Here is a 6,000-nt window from a genome sequence, read left to right as displayed (position 1 = left end):
ATAACCTCCATTGCTATCAAAACTCCATCAAGGATTTGTCTTCCGTCAATAAAAACACCTTGCTCCTTAGAAACCAAAGTGCAGAGGAGAGGTTTGAGTCGTTCAACAATCAATTTAGTGATTATCTTGTAGACAACATCACATAAAGCAATAGGCCTATACTGATCCAAGCTATTAGCCCCCTCCTTTTTAGGAACAAGAGCCAAGAAGGTAGAATTCATAGATTTGAGCATTTGTTTATTCCTATGAGATTCCTAAACCACATCTAGAAGATCATACTTATAATCTCCCAAAATTCTTGAAAAAATTCAATAGGAAACCCGTCAGGGCCAGGAGCCTTGCCTTTTTTCATTTGAAACACAACCCCCTCAAGTTCAGAAAGCAAAATGGGGTGCAAGAGAGAATTATTCATTTCAATAGAGATAAGAGGGGGAATATAGTTCAAGATGACCCTCTCTTCCACCATAGCTTCGGGATCCTCTTTGGTAAACAAATTAGAAAAAAAACTGATAGCTTCCATAGTAATTTCTTCTTTAAATGAAAGATGAACCCCTTTTGAAGATATGAGAGAGGTAATAGAGTTGCCATACCTCCGAGCCTTAACAGAATTATGAAAAAAGCAGTGTTTCTATCACCTTCTTAGAGCCAATCCACATGAGACTTTTGTTTCCAGAAAATCTCCTCACACAACTCCCACTCTTCTAAGTCCTTTAGAGCAAGGGACTTGACCATACTGAGCTCCACAATCATCGCTTGATCCCTAATTTGATGCATAATGTCATCCAACTTGGATTGAGCTGCCATCTTGTGTCTATGCAGATTCCTAAAACATTGTTTATTCCACCTCTTCAGTATGTATTTCACATGTTGTAATCTCTTTCCAAAGGTGTACATAGCCCACCCGTGGGTAGGCACCCCTTCATACCACCAATCAACCATAAGATCCCTCAATGACTGATCACGAAGCCACATCAATTGAAATTTGAAAGAGGGATTTTTGGAGGTTCTAAAAGATGTAATAGAAATCTTAATAGGCCAATGATCAGAACCTCTCCAATCAAGAATTTCTGAACTGGTGGACCACCTATCATGCACCCAATAGTAGGAAACCAAAAATCTATCAAGCCTTTTAGAGATAGCCTCAACACCACTCCTCCTATTATTCCATGTTTAGACACCATTAATTGGCTTCACATCAATGAGATTCAAGAGACCAATATTTTCTCTGAGTAAATTTGAGGAAGGATCAAGCCTAAATAACCCACCTCGCTTTTCCTCCAAACTAGTAACGACATTAAAATCTCCAGCCAAAATCCAGGGGAGAAAAGGATCTTGAGCCCAAACAAGATTGAGGTGAGCCCAAAGATGTGACTTACCCACAAGATCAGTAGGAGCATAAATATTAAAGAAGAGGCATCTTTCTCCAGTCTCAAAGCTAGAAGCAACCATAGAAATGGAAGACCTGCTAGAAAACCACCATAAAGGGGAAACTTTCCTCGGGTTCCAGAAGCAAGCAACCCCCCCTAAACTGCCATGAGATCTCACTCCCTGCCAAAGAACCTAGGGCCAGACACGCAAAGCACAATTGTCCAAACCATCCCCTGAAAGCTTGGTTTCCTAAACAAAAACAACATTAGGAGACTTAGAGTCAATTAATCTACGAACAACCTTTTTGTCTAAGGATGTTGTTCAACCCCCTTACATTCCATGAGATCACAATCATTTATGTGGTTGAGAGAAGTGGGAATCAATGGGCTTCACAGACACCGACTCAACCAAAGTATCACCAATAAGCTTAAACCTTTTCCTGATCCGTTTTTCGTCCATTCCTTAAAGGTTTGTCTAAAGAACCCTTTTTGAGGGTCTTCTACTGCAAGCCCAAAACAGGTGGGGCTTTGTTACTCTTCACAAAACCTAAGGCCACTATAGTGGAAGGAGGAGTAGACGCCATGACCACTGCACATTCAGGGACCTGTGACCCACTAAGATCTCTATTGTCCTAAACATGGGAAGGCAAATCCATAACCATTTGAACATCCTGTTGATTCTCCAAAGATAGGGCTTGACCCTCTTTCTTGGAATCCCCATCCAGTACCTCATGCTGAAATTGGGCACCCAAGGACATTTCAGCTGGAACTCCTTCCTCTTGGACTAAATCCTCTAGAACATCAAACCTATTTAGGGTGACATCATTTTGCCTATCCAACCAGGTTCTCTTCTTTCCTTTGTCTTTATTCCGAGGTTTGATAGGAATGAAGCCATCTTTATTAGCAGGACCATTAGGCATAGGGGCTTTCCCCTTATCTTCCCCCAGAACCGAGTGAGGAGGATAGGAAACAACCAATTTAGAAGATTTATTTCTGGGACATCTTTGCTGTAAATGACCATATTCATGACAAATTTTGCATCTAAATGACAGGGTCTCATAGTCCAATTGTTGGATCCAAGAAGATGTCCCCAAACAGATTTCCATAGAGTCTGGCAAAGGATTATTTAAATCAACTTCTACACATATACGAGCTTAGGAAATTACCTTTCGATCTTGAGTTTGTGAGGCCGAACCCACAGGTTTACCAAGAAGCAGTGAGATTGAGTGAAGAATATCTTATCTCTAGAATTCCAATGGAAGCCTCAATAATCAGATCCACATGGGTACATGAGAGGGAAGCTCCTCAGCAGAATTAAAGCAAATATGCCAAAGTTTGATAAAGAGTCCCACCTGGTTGAAAAAATAAGGGCTAGCCTCAAAAGTCTTGTTCCTGTCCGTCAGGTTGGAAAAAATAACCAGAAAATAGTTATTGGCTGCCATAAGTAGCTCCATGTCTTCTTCAGGATTCCAAACACGGTGTGCTCGAGACTCTAAAACAGGTATAGAGAGATGAAGACCAATAAATTTGCATATGAGAGCATGATTACACCAATATTCAACATCCTCCGAAATTTGCTCAGATTGAATAACCAGAATTGAACGATCTTGGGGTCTCTCAAAACAACCATTCACCTTTTTCATGCGAAAAGGCTCTTTTGAAGAAGAGAGGCCTGCCCCTGAATGGGGATGATGAATGTGTTCCTTTCCACATGCATACATCAAATGAGACGGGTCCACCATATCCAGATCTCTAGAGATCATTTGAGAAGAGGATAATCCTCTATTATCCATGGACCCAGAGAAAATAACAAAAGAAGAAAAAGAAGAGGGATGAAAAATCCAACCCCAAAGCCCCACACACCCCCAACGACAACCCAAAGCAGAAGAAACAGAAAAGGGTTGCGAAAAAAACCTTGTGAAAGCCCAGAAAACCCAACCACGGGCAAGCAAAAACTAACCCCCAGCAAGCAAGAACACCCCCGCCCCCCCTGCCCCACCACCGGAATGAAGCACGCAAAGTGTAGGACATAGGCTAGGGCACGTCAGCCCTAGCACGACACCTACGCAAACACATAGCCATCCCACAACATCTCCATCAAAATATTATTAGTTAACTTTGACACTTTTAATAAATACATTTTTTTTCTAAATAATAATATTAATTATTCATATATATAAATTGAGTTAACTAAATAATTTTGAATGACATTTTATTTTTTATAAGTGTCATTTTACTTTTAACTTTTTAACTTTGGTTTTTTATGTGTAAATTTTATAAGTTAAAATTTAGCTGAAACAATGTCAATATAATTTATTTTTTGTTTTATTTTTGATCAGTAGTTTTTTTTTAATTTTTAATTTTGATTTCAAATATGATTTAAAAAAAATAATTTAATTACCCGTTCATGGGTTCCCTAAGGTTAATCCTTTAAATGACCGTTTGGATGGGGAGACGGTGAAGTGGTCAAAACCAGAGAAGGGGTGGGTGAAAATAATTTTTGATGGGGTGTCAAAAGGCAATCCAGGGATTTCAGGTGCGGGATGTGTGGCCTGTGATGATGAAGGGAAGATCCTATGTACGGGTCCAAGAAGGCTTCGAGATGGCACTAGTAATGAGGTGGAAGCTCATAGGACCTTACTAGCAGTTGAATTAGCAACAAATATGAAGGTGACGAAGTTACACTTGGAGGGTGATTCCCAAATTGTAGTCCAGGCTTTGATTAAAGGCCACACACCGTGCTGGAAATTGAACAAATATGTAAATAATATAAGTGAAAAACAGAAATCTTTCAAAAATTATTGCATCTCGCATGTGAAAAGAGATGGAAGTGCTATTGCGGATGGGTTGTCGAATGATGTGTGTGATATCATGCTTGGGGAGGTGAGGTGGCGAGATAGCAAAAAAGAAACCGTTAAATGGAGTTAAGATCACTTGCCAAGTTGGTACGACAAACAATTCAAATTTCTCGTCAGAAAGCCAACGTTTTTCCTGCGTAAGGTTGAGTTAATGATCATTTATTGCGACATGCTCTGAAATGGTGGCGATGGTGGAGTGTTATGCATTGAATACCAATTTCATAATGCCCGCACATTTAATGAATAGAGTTGGTAAGTTGGTGAAACCAAATTTTAATCAAGTTTCATCAGAATTTTCTGCAATCCTCAGCGAGCTCAAAAATGGAAGCAAATTTCACTTTGGAATCCTCCAAGCTTATGTTGGCTTTTTGAGGACCTGTCCCTCCCAAGAAGCTTGAAAAAATGTTCCTAGCAAAAGACCCTCTACTCTTGAAGGCAATTCAACTGGTTTTGGGAGAAGAGGTGGCTGTTATCGGTCACCATTATAGGTGCAGAGCAGACATCTACTCGCTCCTCATGGCGTGGGGCTTGGAGTTGGGATACACGTGTGAAGAGGTAAGGAAAGTCTTGCAGAGAATTGTTCCAAGAGAGTATCTATTAAATTTGGAGTCCCTGTTGGAGTGGGCGGTGCCAAGATGGGGTTTTAATATTACTGAAGGTATCCTGGAAGAAAATGAGGAGTTGAGGGCAAGACATTCGCGTATCCAATTTCTTCGTCATCGTGAAGAAGCCAAATCTCACTTCAGGGATGATGTGAAGCGAGGATGGGAAGGACTGTTAATATTTGTCCACATTATGGATATTGAAGATGAGATTCGACAGGATGGTGCAGAGATTGTGGCAGAGAAATTGAGGCATAGGAGGTCGATAACGAGGAAATTATCTGCAGAAATGGCAAAACAATATGCAGGGGGTGATGTGGCGGGTGGAAGCGATGGTGAGTCAAAAAAACCAGTTTCACGAGGGGCAGCGGGCAAGGATGCAGAAAAAAGGAAAGGAGATTCACACGCGGGAAGAGGAGGAGTTTCTTGCCGACTCAGGGTGGCTGGTGAATCGAGCGCCTCAGCTGCAAGAGATGTGAAGGAAGAGAGATGAATTGGTCACAGCATGCCAAAGTACTTCTAGGTGCCAATTTCCTCAGTTTTTGGTTTAGTTAATCTTTCTGGTTTTCGTTAAGAACGTTTCAAGCAGAATTTGCTAGATTTTTGAATGACAAGATGTAATATGTGGTTTTATGTACTCATAGCATGGGGGTGTGGGGTTAGTGGGGGCGTAGGCTACTGGTTTTGAATTTCCAATTTTTTAGGTGGGTGGTTTGGATGAATTTTGTGGGTGGTTTTAGGGAACTGGCTAATAACTTATTATCTTACTAAAGCTGTACTATTTAGTTTAAAAAAAAATTACAAATATTACTGATAAAAAATAAAATAAAATTTAATGAATATTTTAACTTTCTAACACTTAATTTAATAATAATTTTTTATTGTTAATATTGAGTTTATCTTTCATTTAACTAATATTGTTTGTAATATATTAAGCAGATTTCTTAGTACAATTTTATTAATATTTCAATAACAATAAATTAAAAAAATAGTTTTACTATTTTATTTAGTTAATACATTTTATTTTGTAATTATTTTGACTTTGCATTTAGTTTATTCTATTATAATATTTAATTTAGATTTAAGTTTGAAATTATTTTAATTATTTATAAGATGACAAATAATAATTAAAATTTATTAAGATAATTTAATTTGTAATTATTTATCTTATCA

The sequence above is a fragment of the Cryptomeria japonica genome, chromosome 9 (genome assembly GCF_030272615.1).
Source record: "Cryptomeria japonica chromosome 9, Sugi_1.0, whole genome shotgun sequence".
Taxonomy (NCBI): Eukaryota; Viridiplantae; Streptophyta; class Pinopsida; order Cupressales; family Cupressaceae; genus Cryptomeria; species Cryptomeria japonica.
This window is presented reverse-complemented; position numbering follows the sequence as displayed.